At 48.2% G+C, this 17,532-nt stretch overlaps 1 pseudogene; it reads right to left on the reverse strand.

Annotated features, from left to right (window-relative positions):
• LOC115641006 overlaps nt 1-17,532 on the reverse strand; it is a 79,154-nt pseudogene that overhangs the window by 14,980 nt on the left and 46,642 nt on the right.

Below are 17,532 nucleotides of genomic sequence, written 5' to 3' on the forward strand. Positions count from 1 at the left end.
CCCCGCCCTCTGACCGCCCCAAACCCGAACTCCCCTGCCCTCTATTCAACCCCCCCGCCCAGCCCCTTACCGCACTGCCTGGAGGTGGCTGGCAGTGCCACTCGGCTAAAGCTGGGCCACGCCGCCGCCAAGCAGCACCTGGAGCACCAGGTCAGGCCAAGCTCGCAGCCCCCCTGCTTCCCACTAATCAGCTGTTCATGCGGGAAGCCTGGGAGGGCAAAGAAGCAAGTGGTGGCTTCACGCTCAGGCCCAGGAAGGCGGAGGTGGAGTGGAGGTGAGCTGGGGTAGGGAGCAGTTCCCCTGTGCACCCCCACCCCCTCCTTGGTTACCTGCTGCGGTGCAGGTGGCCCCCCCCGCCCCAGCTCACCTCCACTCTATCTCTGCCTCCCTGGGCCTGAGCGCAAAGCCGCCGCTTGCTTCTCCGCCCTCCCAGGCGTCCAGTGTGAACAGCTGATTCGCAGGAAGCAGAGGCGAGGGGCAGAAGCAGGACGGAATGTTCATGGGAGGAGACGGAGGCGGAGTGGAGGTGAGCTGGGGCCGGGGGGCGGGGCGGGGAGCTGCTGGTGGGTGCTTTGTGCCCACTAAATTTTCCCCCTGGGTGCTCCAGCCCCGGAGCACCCACGGATTAGGCGCCTAAGATGCCACTTTTCGATAATGTGCTCAGGGGAGCAGCCAATCCCCCTGCTCCCCCCAGCTATGCTCATGCATGGCAACGAATGGGCCAGCGCCACACAGCCTGCCTTGATTCCTGGCGAAATGTGGGGGTGGCAGAGGGAAGACAGCAGCCCCTAATGGGTCAGGACAGGGAAACACAAAAGCCGCTCCCTGAGGGTCATCCTCTGGGAAGGGGAAGGAGATGTCCCCAAGGGACAGGGCAGGGGTCAGCTTTCGGGGCAGGGCAGGGATCAGGAGTAGGGGCAGGGCAGGGATCAGGAGTAGGGACAGGGAAAGGAGCAACAGAGGAACTGGGGGCCCCAGTGGCCAGGCCACTGGGGGGTGGCATCCCATGATTGGGCTTAAGGGTCTGTGGGATGGGAGGGGGACCCTTGGTGATGCTGGCCTCGTGCTCTAAGGCAGGTGGTATGGCCACAGAATGCATAGATAGGGAATCCGCGATAGGGCCCCCACCCAGGAAAGAAGTCGGTTGCACCACACCAATGAGGGATTCCTCTGGTGACTCGGGTCCCGGCCACACAACACTGGCTGTCACCTCAAGAGGCTCGGCGGTCGCTAGTGAGGTGCCATCTGTGGCCGGGTCAGTGGAAGAGTTCAGGGGCTTCTTGGAGGTGGGAGCAGAGGCAACAGTTTGGGAGACGGAGCACGGGGAAAGGGGGGCCAGGATGAGGTCGTCCAGATCAAGCCCTGCTGGCAGAGGGTTGTCCTCCCCGTGGGTGACCCGGGTCATTCCCAGGGCCTTGATCACCTCATAGATGGAGGGGAGATCACCTTCCATCACCCCGGGGTTCTTCCTGCCAGCACCTGAAGCAACGCTCACCTCAGGGCTTGCAGGGTTTTCAGATGGTAAGGAGGCGAGAGGGGCTCCATCGAGGGCTTCCGTGGGAAGGGACTCCGGAGGAGGGGCAATGTTAATTGCCGGTGCTGCCACATTGTCCCCTGCTGGCACCATTGAATGGGAGTTGCCGGGGGCAAAGTGGAAGGCTCGGCATTGGTGCCCCCCTTCCTGGTCTTCCGGGGGGCTTCTGCATTGGTGGGAAGGAGCGGAGCTTGAGCCTTCCACTTGCCTCGCTTCCCCTGTACTAGGGCCCAGCCCTCTATGGCATCACCGGGGGGCTGGCTAACAGGAGTCTGGTCAGGGAGCAAGGACGATGGCTCGGGGACTCAGGGAGGCAATGATGGGGCAGCATGAAGGAAGGAGGATCCTCCTTGGGGCGGGTCATCTCCCATGCCCGGTGGTATCCCTGCCACACTCTCCTCCACAGGCCCCGCCAGACTGCAGACAGCGGAGGCAGGGCTCTCCTGCTTGTCTGGGCACACTGGGGGAGGTACCCCTAAGGCCCGAGCAGGAGCAATGGTGGTCTGGGAAGGAGGAGGGGCAGCTCCAGGTGCCAGGCAGCCAAGGGGCACTGGCATTGACGGGGCCAGTGCCCTGCCGTGGCTCAGGGGTCCCGGACATTCCTCCATGCTGGGCCAAGGGGCAGTCCCTCCGGACGTGTCCCATCTCCCGGCAGAGGTAGCACCAGGCCTCCCTCATGGAATAATGCACCCAGTAGCGGGCTCCCTGGTAGGGGACGAGAAAGGGTCCCTCGAGCGCATCTCCATCACACGCCGCCAGCAGCAGTTGAAGCTGCACCTGCCGGTGGAATGAGAGGACATAATGGAGGGTGGGGTCTTTGCAGCCCAATGGAAGAGGGCTGATGAAAGAAATTGGTTGCCCCAGGGTAGAAGGGGCGGGCAGCAGGGCAGGCAGCAGGGCGGCATTGGGCAGGAAGGGAAGGATGGAGGTCAGGACTAACTGGACAACCAGGTCTTCCAACGACTCCAGGGGGACAAACGCCCCCCACAGCCAGGTCCTTCTCCACTGCCTCCTGGGCAGCGGCCTCCGATGCTAGGAAGAAGACTACCTTTCTGTACATTTTGGAGGCCGCCACAATGGTTGTGGCCCCCACCGCCCTCACCAATGCCCACACGTAGGTCTCCACGTGGGGTGAGGCGGGTACCAGGAGGAACGGACGCCGTGCTTCCTGGTCAAGGTGGGGAAGGGGCCCTGGGCGCACACACTGGCTGTCGCCTCAAGAGGCTCGGCGGTCACTAGTGGGGTGCCATCTGTGGCCAGGCGCGATAGATGGAAGCAGAGGCGGTGGTCGGAGGAGATGATCTAGTGGCAGGTGGGGGGGTTGCCAGCGATAGATGGAAGCAGAGGTGGTGGTCAGAGGAGATGATCTAGTGGCAGGTGGGGGGGTTGCCACCACCTGCGTGTATGCCCTGGGGATTGGGGAGGGGTATCTGCAGAGCTGGTAGAAGGAGCAGTGGGGAGGGACGGCGCAGCCCTAGAACGTGTGTATAACACAGGCCCTAGAATGTCACCGAGTGCTTCCTCCAGAAAACCTATGATGTGACTGAGCCAGAGCACATCTTCTGGAAAGACATCTACATGCATTAGAGCCAGCGAGTAAGAAAACATCTTTCTTCTGCAGTGACATGAAGTTAAAGAACATGGAGAAGAAGGAAACCTCTACTCAGGTTGTTACTGGAGCTGAAGCAGAGAGGCCAGGATAAACACGGCTAGGGCCCAGGACTGACTATCAGCAGATCTGCCATTTTCTATTCCTAGCTTTTTGACCATGAGCGAATCTCTTTGCTTCTGTGTGCCTCAGTTTCCACAACTATAAAATAAAGCTAATCAAGGTTATGTTTTTTCTCTCTCCTATTTTGCAAGGCAGGAAACTTAGATACATTTGGGACCTGTCTACGCTACCGGTCTAGAGTGTCTTTGAAAGCTGATGACCCCCACATGTTGTTCAGAACCTGTGAATAACACAAGCTCCTAAGTTTGTTCTGTGCGTAGCCCCTATGGAACAGCTGGGCTGGACGGCCTTTTCTTGCTGGGCTGTGTGGAGCAGGTTCTGGGCACTAGGGATATGAAGAGGCTCTCAAGGACTAATTCTTGAAAATAAATATCAATGCACTGCAACGCAATATCAGTTCACGCCGCTAACATTATTGGGTGATAAAATACTAGCAGAGTGGTAATTAATGCTGAGGACAGGGCAGTGACACAGAGCAATCAGATCCCTCGATAAGCTGGCCCCATTCAAAGAAAATAAGTTTGAAAAGAACCAAACGAAAGGCCCTATACCTAGCAGCAAAGCATGCAGGCCACACCTACAGAATGGGGAAGTGTATCTAGGAAAGCACTAACTGTGAAGAGGATTTAGGGGCCATACTGGGCAAGCCATTCAACATGAGCACCCAGGCCTGCTAAACCCAGGGTTGTGAGTTCAGCCCTTGAGGGGGCCATTTGGGGATTGGTCCTGCTTTGACCAGGGGGTTGGACTAGATGATCTCCTGAGGTCCCTTCCAACCCTAATGATCTATGATTATGAAGTGTGATGCTGTGGTGAACAGGGCTAATGCCATCATTAGATGTATGAAAAGAGGAGTGAGTAGGATAGGGAGGTGACACACCATCAGTGAGACTGATCCTGGAATATGGCATCCAATTTTGGCGTCCACCTTTGAAAAAGGTTTTGAAATACTGGAGATGGGGCAGCAAAAAGCAATGAAAGATTCTGAGGGCTGGAGAAAAATGCCTGCCAGTGAGCTATTGAAAGAGCTCAGCCTGTTCAGATTATCAACAAGATCGGGGGGTGACATCATTGAAGTGTTGAAGTGACTTCATGGAGAGAAAATATCAGGTATTAAAGGGCTCATTAATCTAGCAGAGAAAAGCAGAACAAGACCCAGTGGCTGGAAACTCAAAAGAGACCAATTCATATTAGAAATAGAGCAGAAATATTCAACAGTGAGGATGAATCACCAAAGGAACAAACTAGAAAGAGAAGTGGTGGGAATTGTCCATTTCCTGATGTCTTCTAATGAAGACTAGATGCCTTTCTGGAACGTGTTTAGTGAAAAACTAGCTACTATGCTATACAGAAAGCATGCGATATGCAGGGTGTCAGATTACATGCTCTAATTGTCTCTTCTGGCCATAAAGTCTGCTAATTCATGAAAAACTGAGCGTAGCATGGGGAAGAGCGACTCGTGTTCTACTGCGTAGTCGGTGTCATCCCACAATGAAGAGTCACTGAGTGGGATGATCCAGGGGAAGCAGCTCAAACATGCAGTGTGGCTGGACAGGAGCAGGACATCAGCACTGCAGGGGAGGGGTGGGTGTGGCCGTGACATCACAAGGCCCTTTGGCAGGACCTCAGCCTATTGGATAGAGATGGTGGGGAGGCAATGATCTCACAGAGAGATCTTGACATCAGCCAGGCAGGACAGGGGTGCAGGACAGGGGCAACCTTGGAGATCCCTGTGGTTTTGCTTCAGCATGTCTCCTTCTCGAGGTCTCTCGAGAAAGGAGAGAGAATTCACTTTCACCTACGTGAGTGCAAGGAGGACCCTCTTTGGAGTTTTCTCCTTTTCTTTTCTTGATTTTGCTAGAAAACAGACGTCCCTGTATAGAAGGTAAGAGCCTCCGAGAGGTTTGGAACCTTTTCAGTCTGATCCATCAGGTGCTGGCTGATTTTTAGGAAAGGGAAAAACTTGATTGTGGTAGCAGCATTTTATTTCTAACCTAGGACTTTGTCCCTTAGAATCACTGGGGACATTGGGGTTTCTTCTTTTTGTTTTCCCTTTTCCTGCCTCTCCCTCCTTTCTCTTCTTCTCTTCCATCTTTGTCTTTTCCCCCTGCTCTCCTTTCACCACCAGGACCTGTCTGTGCATGTGAAGTGGGAGGCAAGGGGGAGTTGCACTCCAACTCTCATTGTGGGAGGCCCTCCAAAAGACATGTGGCTGGAATAGTGCTCTAAGAGTGACTTCCTCCAGTAGTGACCCGGGACAGCTGGTGAGAACTCTCACTTTTTGATTCTCAGAGTCTCAGTGCTGATTGGGCAAGCATGGGGCTATTGTTAGGGAGGAGATTCAGGTCCTTGTTACTCTCTTTTAAGACCAACGAAATAAGCCAGAACCAAACATGTTTGATTGCTCTTGCTGCTTTTCTCCATTCATTGTCTTTGAGCAATTCATGATTCTCTTACTAATGGGCTAGTTCTTCTAAAATACTAACTGAATAATTAGGTTTTAATAAAGCCATATGCAAACCCATACTTACAGTAACAAAGGAGTCAGGCAGCACCCTACAGAATGGGGGACAGTCCGCTGGAAAGCAGTGACCCTGAAAAGGATTTGGGGGCCATAGTGGATGAGCTGCTCAACATGATTTGTCAATGTGAAACTGTGGTAAAAAAGGTTAAAGCCATTCTTGGATGGATAGAGTAGTGAATATGGAAAGGGAAGTGATCCAGCATTGGTGAGACTAATATTGGGATGCTGAATCCAGTTCTTGTGTCCACATTTTGAATATTATGTTAAAAAAATTGGAGAAGGTACAGAAAAGATTCATAATTGAGTGATGGTGATGATGCCTTGTAATGAGATATTGAAAAAGCTCAATCTGTTTAGTATATACAAAAGGAGAATGAGAGGTGAGTTGCTTGACTTCATGGAGCAAAAATGTTGAGTATAAAAGGGCTCTTTTATTTAGCAGGGACAGGCATGACAAGACTCCATGGATGGAAGCAGAAATCAGAAAAAGTATAATGACAATAAGACCCAGATTTGTAAGAGGGTGATTCATCTTTGGAACAAACTACCAAGAGAGATGATGGCTTCTCCCTCTCTTGATATCTTCTAATAAAGACTAGATGCCTTTCTGGAAAATGTTTGAGTAAAAGAAAAACCCAGCTCTTCTGACATACAGGAGGCCTTAGGATACTCAGGGGATCAGATTAAATGCTCTAATGGTTTCTTCTGGCCATAAAGTCTACTAACTTATGAAAAGCTGATTGCGGCTTGAGGAAGACCCTCTCGTGTTCTACTGTGTAGTCGGTGTCATCCCACAGCAAAGAGTCATTGAGTGGGATGGTCCAGGGGAAGCAGCTCAAACATGCAATGTGGCTGGACAGGGGCAGGACATCAGCACTGCAGGGGAGGGGTGGGTGTGGCCGTGACATCACAAGGCCCTTTGGCAGGACCTCAGCCTATTGGACAAAGGTGGTGGGGAGACGATGATCTCACAGAGAGATCTTGACATCAGCCAGGCAGGACAGGGGTGCAGGACAGGGGCAACCTTGGAGATCTCTGTGGCTTTGCTTCAGCATGTCTCCTTCTCGAGGTCTCTCCTTGAGGACTAAGAGAGAATTCACTTTCATATACGTGAGCACAAGGAGGACCCTCTTTGGAGTTTTCTCCTTTTCTTTTCTTTATTTTGCTAGAAAACAGACGTCCCTGTGTAGAAGGTAAGAGCCTCCGAGAGATCTGGAACCTGTTCAGTCTGATCCATCAGGTGCCTGCTGAATTCTAGGAAAGGAAAACACTTGATTGTGGGAGTAGCATTGTATTCCCAACATAGGACTTTGTCCCTTAGATCACTGGGGACATTGGGGTTTCTCCATTTTGTTTTCCCTTTTCCTCTGTCCGTCCTACCTTTCTCTTCTTGCTTCCTTTGTCCTTTTCCTCTGCTCTCTTCCCACCACCGGGAACTCTGTGTTTGCAGCAGGGACCGGGGGGGTTGTTGGAGGCCCTCACTGAGAGGTGAGACTGGAATAGTGCTCTGAGAGTGATCCCCTCGGTGGTGACCTGCGCCATTCTTTGGGCTGTTTGATGAGAACCCTTAGCCTCTTACCCCTCAAAGTCTCAACCTTGATTGGCTGAGGAGGGGGCTATTGACACGCAGGAAACTCTGGTCTTTGTTGTTCTTTTTTATGACCAAGCAAATAAGTCACAACCAGTTTTATGTTTGACCAGTGTTGATGCTGCTCTCCATTCATTGTCTCAGAGCAGTTCATGATCCTCTCTAACATTCCAGTTCTTCTAAAATACTTACTAATTCCTATGAACAATTGTTGGTCTGTAACTCATTTGAGAGCAACTCAGCTGATGAAGCCAGTCAGTAGCAAAGACAAGTCACTGCTCCTTTCTCAGCCTTAGTTTCTCCTTCTGTCAAGTACGATTAACAATCCTCTCCCACCTGAGTGGATGATGGGGATCCATTGAAGAGTGTCACTAGTAGCAGTGCAGAATAGGAGGTGTCCTATCAATTGAGCCATATCAGATTATGACATAATATTCTATTTTATTGATATTTTATTATTTTGAAATTGTTAAGAGCAGCAAATACTTAGCTCAGACTGAAGCATCTCATCTAATTTTCTAGATCAGTGTCTCTTTGTGTATGACGAGACAGTTTAATGCACTGTAACAAACAGGAGATGCTCTTGTTTTGCAAACAAATATTTGTTTGCAAAGAATTTTCATCCTACTTATTATGATTTCAGGAAACAAAGTAGTTTAGTCTGAATGGATTTTCTGACAGAAAACGGTTTCCTTGAAAATGTTCACCCCTTATTTCCTGGGCTCTATCCCTGCCTCCGTGGGGGTTGTTGTCTGTTAGTTAGAACAGGAGTCAGGCCTGTTGGCTTCTCTTTCTGGCTCTGTCTCTGCTTTGCTGTGTGACTCCTTGGGTAGGTGCAATGGGAATAGGGTCAATTCTCTAACTCCAGGCAGCAGACAGCCTGGGTGAGGAGGGAGGCTCAAGCTGTCTGCGAAGGAGAAAGGGATGTTTACAGATGTTGAACGTCAAGAACTCTAAACTTTGCTAAAATGGCTGGTGTAGAGAAACAAGAAAGAGTTGGAGCCAGACTTGAACCATTGTCTTTTTTAAAGCCCATTCGGGGATGTGAGTCCCAGAGAGCCATAGAGAGGGGCAGCAACTTGGCCAGTCCTAAAGATCAATAGGCAGCAATGGAACCAGGAGTGACCCTCCCTCTCAAAGCCAGGGGGACCGGACATTAGGGCCTGGTTACAATTGCCAGCTGTGGGAGGGAGTGTGCAGCAGTGGTTAGTGAAGGGGTCCATCCATGGCTCTGACACTCGGTGTGACCCTGAGCTGGTAGCTGAGGCCCATTTGCCATCAGGAGGGCTGGGGTCCCATGGCTATGGCTCAGGGGAATTGGGAGGCTCCAGGAAGGTGTTAAAAGTGCTGGGATGTCAGGATCCTGGAGCCGCTGTCACCTCCGCACTAGGGCAGTGTCCTGCACCCCGCAGCTGCTGGCTGACTTTCTCCATCCCCTGGCAATAAGACAGACTCTTGTTTTCACAGCCAGTTGATTGCTCTAGTGTCATCACCCTGCCTGCTGGATGGGCAGGGTAACTCCTCAGGTCACCACCCTCTCCAGCCTGCCTTGGGCTTGAAGAGTGAGGAGGAGGAGAAGGAGCTCGGCGGTCGCTAGTGGGGTGCCATCTGTGGCCAGGCGCTATAGATGGTAGCGGAGGCGGTGGTCGGAGGAGATAATCTAGTGGCAGGTGGGGGGGTCGCCACCACCTGGGTGTATGCCCTAGGGATTGGGGGAGGGGCATCTGCAGAGCTAGTAGAAGGAGCAGTGGGGATGGATGGCACAGCCTTAGAACATGTGTATAACACAGGCCCTAGAATGTTACCAGGTGCTTCCTCCAGAAAACCTATGATGTGACTGAGCCAGAGCACATCTTCTGGAAAGACATCTACATGCATTAGAGCCAGCCGGTAAGAAAAAATCTTTCTTCTGCAGTGACGTGAAGTTAAAGAACATGGAGAAGAAGAAAACCTCTGCTCGGATTGTTACTGGAGCTGAAGCAGAGAGGCCAGGATAAACATGGCTAAGGCTCAGGACTGACTATCGGCAGATCTGCCATTTTCTATTCCTGGCTTTTTGAAAGTTTCTATATATAAGTAACACAAAGAAAACTGAATTTAGTGACAGTGAAGGCTGCATCAGAATATATGTCAGCCACCCAAAACCTTAATACATGGACATTAGAAGGGAAAAGACTCCTGTATTCCTTGCCATCTTCATATCAGCTACAACATCGTGGATAACGTGCACTAACGCTCCATAAGGCTTTCACTTTGGTCGCTAACAGACACCAAAAAGAAACATTCACCCCAATCAATGCTCTGCATAACCTGACTGGTGAAGTCGTACTCTCAAGTATCAAAAGTTGAACACATCTGACTCTTCCACAGCCTGTGTATTTGGGAACTTAATCTGCTTTAACAGTCACTGCTGATGTTTTGTAACAGACCATGCGTTGGATGGAAGTTGGGAGTATATTGCTTTTCATTCTCTGTTGGAGAAGGAAAACATTTAGAGTTCAGGACAATTCTCAGTTTCCAAGTACCCACCAGCACCCAGCCTCTCACACCTATTGGCTGTGCCCATCCAGCAACAACCCAACTTCCAAATATTCCATTCCCCAGCACTCTCCATTTTGCCTCCCATATCACCAATCTCTCAATGCCCCAGCGTTCATCTGTAATGAATGTGAGAATTTTCTGCAATATTTTTGTGAACAATACAAGTCTCAGTTGGCCATCTGTCTTTGCACTGTTACTCACTGGATGCAGAAAGAATAAAATGCTTCTCCTGGAACAGGGAAAGGGACATATGATGTCTGATCTCTCTGTGGTGGCATGAATGCACCCTCAGAAGCTGGCTAGAACCAAAACATACCAATGGAGGATCCAGAAGAGACAATGACAGACATTAACACTTAACAACAGGTGGTTCCAGCAGGCTGAATGTGTGAACACAGCATGGCTTTTTCTGGAGAACAGAGACAAGAAGTGTCAGGGATCATTGTTTAAGAAGAAGGTTCACAGACACATAGGAGTTCTCATTCAGGACTGGACAAGAGAGAGAAGATAGATCTTATAACAGCATAGCTTTGTGAAGCCCTTTGCATCTCTAAGGCTATGTCTAAACTAGAGAGCTTACAGCGGCACATCTGTACCAATGCAGCAGCAGCTTTGTAAGATCTCTCGGGTAACCACCCTATGCCATCAACATAATTAAACAACCCCCAACAACAGCTTCTCCCACTGACATAGCACTGTGCACACTAACACTTATGCCGGTGAAATTTATGTTGCTCAGGGCTGTGTTTTTTTCACACCCCTGAGCGATGTAAGTTTTGCCGACATACGTGGTAGTGTAGGTATGGCCTAAGTTAACCTAAGACTCCCTGATACTGTATCCCAGTTGATTATTTAAACCTATCCTGTTTGGAAAACACCTGCCTGGTGTTGCTACCAACACCACCTGAAGTGCATTAATCCCCGATAGGTGGAGGGAAGTCTCAGACCAGGAGTCTACCTTGGATGGATTCACTGGGCAGATCTCAGCATGAGGAACAGGAGTGCTGGAGTCCAAAGGCTCAGTCTCGGAGGTGTTGAGGCCAGGGGGCCTGCCTTTGTGGCCAGGGCATGGCATGGATTCTTTAAAGCCATAATGGGTACCCTGTAAAACCCAGCCAAGCATAGACCCTATCATCCCCATTTGACTTGGTATAGCAGAACCGTGAGAAACACCATAACAAAAGCAACAACGAAAAACATTGTGAATACCTATTCCATGTGTATTTTCTGATGCCTTATAAGGTGGGAGCTCTGACGGAAGCTTTTCCCACATTCGGGGCATTTATAGGGTTTTTCTCCCGTATGGATCCTCTGATGTGTTTTAAGAAGTGAGTTCGACTGGAAGCTTTTCCCGCACTCACTACATTTAAAAGGTCTTGCCTCAGTGTGGATTTTCTGGTGTCTAATAAGGCCTGAGGTCACACTGAATCGTTCCCCAGAGTCGGGGCATTTATAGGGCCTGTCTTCTGAGTGGATTCGCCGGTGTCTCCTAAGGGCTGAGCAGTCAGTGAACCTTTTCTCACATTCGAGGCATTTAAAGGGTCTCTCTCCTGTATGGATTCTTTGGTGTTTCAGAAGGGCTGAACTGTGACTAAAGCTTTTCCCATATTCAGGGCATTTATAGAGTTTCTCACCTGTGTGGATTCTTTGGTGTTTAATAAGGCTTGAACTGTCACTGAAGCTTTTCCCACATTCGGGGCATTTATAAGGTTTCTTTTCTGTGCGTATTCTCTTGTGTTTAATGAGGCCTGAGCGGTCACTGAAACTTTTCCCACAGACAAGGCATTTATAGGGTCTTTCTCCTGTGTGGGTTCTTTGATGTACAATAAGGGCTGAATTCACACTAAAGTTTTTCCCACACTCAGAGCATTTATAAGGTTCTTCTCCTGTGTGGTTTCTCTTATGTTTAATAAGTCCTGAGCAGTCACTGAAGTTTTCTCCACAGACCAGGCATTTATAGGGTCTCTCACCAGTGTGGCTTCTCTGATGTCTAGTAAGGTGTAAGCTTGGAAAGTTTTCCCACAGTCAAGGCATTTATAGGGTCTTTCTCCCGAGTGGAGTCTCTGATGCACAATGAGGTCTGAGTTCACACTGAAGCTTTTCCCACAGTCAGGACATTTATAGGGCTTCTCTCCAGTGTGGATTCTCTGATGAGTGATAAGAGTTGATCTGCAATTGAAGCTTTTCCCACACTCAAGGCATTTAAAAGGTCTCTCTCCTGTGTGGATTCTTTGATGTTTGATAAGGTAGGACCTCGCATTGAAGCTTTTCCTACAGTCAGGACATTTATAAGGTTTATCTACAGTGTGTATCCTCTCATGCATAAGAAGGTAAGAGCTCACTCGGAATCTTTTCCCACATTTGAGACACTCATAGGGTTTCTCTGTTGTATGGATTTTCCTATGAGTACAAAGGGTTGAGCTCAGACGGAAGCTTTTCCCACAGTCGGGGCATTTATAAGGTTTAGCAACAGTGTGGATTCTCTGATGTCGAATAAGGCATGAGCGCAGGATGAAGCTTTTCCCACAGTCAGGGCACTTGTAGGGTCTGTCTCCTGAGTGGATTGCCTGATGTACAGTAAGAGCTGAAATCACACGGAAGCTTCAGTCAGTACAGTTATAGGGCTTCTCTGCCACATGGATTTTCTTGTGTTTTATAAAGGCTGAGCAGTCACTGAAGCTTTTCCCACAGTCAGGGCATTTATAGGGTCTCTCTCCTGTGTGGGTTCTCTGATGTTTCATAAGGTCAGAGCTTGCACAAAAGCCTTTCCCACAGTCGGAACATTTAAAGGGTTTATCTACAGTGTGGGTCCTCTCATGCATAAGAAGGTAGGAGCGCACTCGGAAGCTTTTCCCACATTGTAGGCACTCATAGGGTTTCTCTGCCCTGTGGATTTTCTCATGTGTCCTAAGTGTTGAGTTCTGACGGAAGCTTTTCCCACAGTCAAGGCACTTATAGGGCTTCTCTCCAGTGTGGATTCTCTGGTGAGTAACAAGGACTGATTTCTGATTGAAGATTTCCTCGCACTCCATGCATTTATAGAGTCTCTCATCAGTGTGGATTGTCTGATGCAAAGCAAGGTCTGAGCTCACATCGAAGCTTTGGCCACACTCAGGGCAGTTATAGGGTTTCTCTGCGGTGTTAATTCTCTGATGGGCTTTGCTATTTTTAGTTTTCCTGAGAGCTCTGCCAGTGGAAGTGGCTTTACCCTGTGATGTCTCTCCAGGAATTTTTTCTGACATGCATTGAGAGTCACACGCCTTCACCTGATCAGGACTCAAGGAAACTTTTCCTGCCAACATTCCCAATAAATTCCCATGTGATTCTGCTTCCTCTAGACAATTCTCCTCCTTTATCTTCACTATCCCGTCCTCTGTTGGAATAAAGAGGGAGAATTGAGACCTGATTCATTTCTTGTGCTGGGATTAAAGAATGCTTGGAAAGGGGGAACAGCAGAATTAATAATGCTATGGTCTGAAATTAGGAACCAAATTCCACAATGCAGGGACCAGTTCTGCTCCCATGTAACATCTCAACTGCCAGGAAAGGACAGAGGATGAGGGGGAGAGAGGGATATTCATCAGACAATGAGTGTGGGAAGGAAGTCATGACTGATGCACCTGCCAGGAGGATGTGACCCCTGCTGGGACAACCCTGACATGGGTGAAGAGGGGCAGAACTGGGGGCCTCACAGGGCCTTGGTGGAAAAGCCAGCTATTTTGTTCACTCACCCGTGGTTTCTGAGTTGGCTTAACAAACTCCTCACCGGTGCAGGTGCCTCTCACAATCTCCCCTTCCTCTGCTTCCGAGGGGCCCGGCTCCTCCCCTGGCTCCATCAGAGAGATCTGGAGTAGAAATAGCCCTGGGTTAGATGGAACATGGATTCCCCGTGGGCTGGGTGAGTTTATTCGCTCACTTGCAGGTGGGTGCAGTTTTTACTGATATTTTATTATGAAAGAGGAAAGTAGTATTTAAAAGTAAGAGTTAAAATCAGGGGAAGGAAGCTTTAATTCTCTCTCCAGTCACCGATCGATGCCACCTTAGGTTGTTGCTATAGCAAGGCTTCCTGCATGCAGTGACCTGAGAGACAGTGGATGGGAATGAGACAGGCACTAAGGAGACCTCTGTTCTGGTTCTAGCTCTGTCCTGGACTTGAAGAGCTATGATGTCTTCCTCATTCTTTTCTTCTAGGACAAGAGGCTAACATGGCTATTCTCAAGTGTTCAAACACCATGAGTCAGCTCTTCAGATAGCCCCACTCTGAAGCCACCTCAGACGTGTTCCTAGCCCATAGTGTTCCCAGAATGGTTCCAGACCCCATTAGCAGTCAATGTGGTGAGGGAAAAGAAAGATGCAACCAGAGCTAAAGTCACATTAAACAGGAATCTAGAACCTCAGGGTTTCCAGGGGTGTGTTGGATGATATGCCGGCACTGGGAGATGGGGAACAGGGTAGGAACCATGACATATGTCTGTCCCTCCCTGAGCCCTTTATCTATCCCTAGGGTCTGTTCCTAGAATGGTGGCAGCCTGTTGGCATCCCCTACCTATTTCCCACTGGGAGAAAGACCCTGTACATTTATTTCTAACAGTCTGAGCTTTATCCAGCTAGTTATCTCAGGATCACAGCATTCTTTTGTCCGGGGAGAGCTCTTAGCAAAGCTTCCTTCAAACACTTCTAGACTCTATCATATTGAGAAAAGACTTGGCCAGTTTAGTACAGTGCAGAGCAGGTGTAGTGTCAGAAACTGCTGAAGGTGAATCATATATTTCTTTCCCATTTCCTGTTTAACACCCTCACACACACACACACACACACACACACACACACACACACACACACACACACACACACACACACACACACACACACACACACATTCCTTTTCTTTGTAGGTACATGGATAGTGAATTCTGGCAGATAGGGGTCTCCCTCTTAGAATTCCTCACCTTTCTCCATCTTGTAGTCCTTATGATGGTAGTTTTTTACTAAATTTATTATTATTAAGGCTGTCAAGCAATTAAAAAAATCATGATTAATCGCACTCAAACAATAATAGAATACCATGTATTTAAATATTTGCAGATTTTTGCTACATTTTCAAATATATTGATTTCAATTACAACACAGAATACAAAATGTACAGTGCTCACTTTATATATTATTTTTTATTACAGATATTTGCATGGTAAAAAACAAATTAAATAGTAATTTTCAATTCACCTAATATAAGTAGTGCAATCTCTTTATCATGAAAGTAGAACTTACAAATGTAGAATTATGTACAAAAAATAACTGCACTCAAAAATAAAACTTGTTTGTCTGAGCAATTGACTGAACAAGAGGTAGGACTGAGTGGACTTGTAGGCTCTAACATTTTACATTGCTTTGTTTTGAGTATGGCTATGTAAGAAACAAACAAAAATCTACATTTGTAAATTGCACTTTCACAATAAAGAAATTGCACTACAGTACTTGTATGAGGTGAATTGAAAAATACCATTTATTTTGTTTATCATTTTTACAGTGCAAATATTTATAATAAAAATAAAACTATAAAGTAAGCACTGTTCGCTTGTATTTGGTGTTGTAACTGAAATCAATATATTTGAAAATGTAGAAGAACATCCAAAATATTTAATAAATTTCAATTAGTATTCTATTATTGATTAACAGTGTAATTAAAACTATGAATAATTGTGATTATTTTTTTAATCATGATTAATTTTGGGGGGTTAATCATGTGAGTTAACTGCGATTAATTGACAGCCCTAATTTATCATTATTATTAATTATTATTATTATTATTGATGATAGCACCTAGGAACTCTAAACATGGACCAGGACCCCATGGCTGTACATATTGTACAAACACAGCACAAAAAGATTTTCCCTGCCCCAAACAGCTCACATTCCAACTACCACACAACAGACATCAAATGCAGACAGACAGATGGGGGAGTACAAGGAGGCATGATAGGCAGCGGTCTCTGAACACAAGGAGCCAAGGATTTTTGTAGGTGTAACATCACAGGAGAGTATTGAGGAGGAATTTGAAAGTGGGTACATTTGACTTGACTGTGCTCCCTGGAGTACTATAGATATTGGGTGTGAATCAGCGACAGCGGCAGCATATGTAGGTACATGGAAATACTGTGAGACTGCGCCATTGTTTGTGCATTTATCTGCATGTATTCCAACTGCAGTTAACTGTGTTCAGTGTTGGTGTATTGAACAGCGGAGGGAGTAGTTGCAGCAGGTTAGTAGAGCTGTGACTGTGATATGAGGGGAGGCGCAGATATACCTTGATCAGGGCCGGCTTCAGGCACCAGCTGAGCAAGCAGGTGCTTGGGGCGGCCAAGGGGAAGGGGTAGCAGGTCGGGCTCTTCGGCAGTGGGTCCCTTGGTCCCTCTCAGAGGGAAGGACCTGCCGCAGAACTGCCACTGAAGAAGAAAGAGGCACGGTGGAGCTGCCGCTGATCGCGGCATTTTTTTTTCCCCCGCCGCTTGGGGTGGCAAAAACCCTGGAACTGGCCCTGACCTTGATGGACCAACCATGATTCATTGCTGCATGAAGTGCTGTAGGTTGTCACTGGTCTCTGGGGCTAAGTGAGGGGCAAGCAAAGGCAACGTCTCAGAAGGAATCTTCAGGGCAAGGGTGAGAACTGCGAGAGACTGATAATATCCTCCAGTATCCTGAATGAACTTTATTGAACTAAGTTAAAACATATTGAATGAGGGTTAAGACCAGTGGGGTCCATCATATTAAAACATACACAATTGCATGTGTTATTATAGCACTGTATCTTCTCTAGTAGGAGAGAAAGCCAATTAACTTGCTCCATTATCAACCTTTTCAAGCCGCCCACGGAGACATGCACATATACTACTTCACACTGGATTCTCTCCAGGGACCAACAGGCAAAGGAAGGGTTTTTCGATAAATAGCCTGGTTTTAAACTGGCTCATGGTCTTCTTCCTGATCCAGCAAATAGACAGGCTCCTGATCCACGGAGGATGCCAGTCCTTACAGCAGGATTGGAAGGACAGGGCCTTCTGAGCTCCCATAAGAGTGGGTGCTTGTTCTGAGCTGAAGCTGTGACAAACCTGTAATAAGGAAATCCCCTTGGGTGCAGGGTTGAAGAACTGCCCCAGCCAGAACCCTTTTAGGGTTGAGGTTAACTCTGGTGGACTTATCAGCATGCCTGTAGGGTCGGTATTTTTAACTGTTTTTAATCTATTTTCTCTGTAATGTTTTTTACCTTATGAATAAAGCAGGGTTGCTTAGGAAGCGCTGTGTGTACATGACCTTATAACTGTAGCAATCACAGCTGTTAACCATCTTGGAAGAGAAAACAAGCAGATAGGTTGACTAAGGACATCTGTCTATGCTGAGAATAATACAGGGAAGGTGAGGAACTGTGCAGCCTGGAAATACCCTAGTCAGAAGGGAGAGGGATGCGAGTCTCCACCCAAGAGAGGCAACACCAGGAGAGCCAAAAGGCTGAGAGTGGAAGCTGTTGCTAGACCTCTGAGGGGAGAAACAAAAGAAGTTGCCCTGAACTGTGGCAGCAACATTTTGCAATCCTGGGGCAGTTTGCATGGAGCATGCTC

The sequence above is a fragment of the Gopherus evgoodei genome, unplaced genomic scaffold, assembly GCF_007399415.2.
Source record: "Gopherus evgoodei ecotype Sinaloan lineage unplaced genomic scaffold, rGopEvg1_v1.p scaffold_33_arrow_ctg1, whole genome shotgun sequence".
NCBI classification, from domain to species: domain Eukaryota; kingdom Metazoa; phylum Chordata; order Testudines; family Testudinidae; genus Gopherus; species Gopherus evgoodei.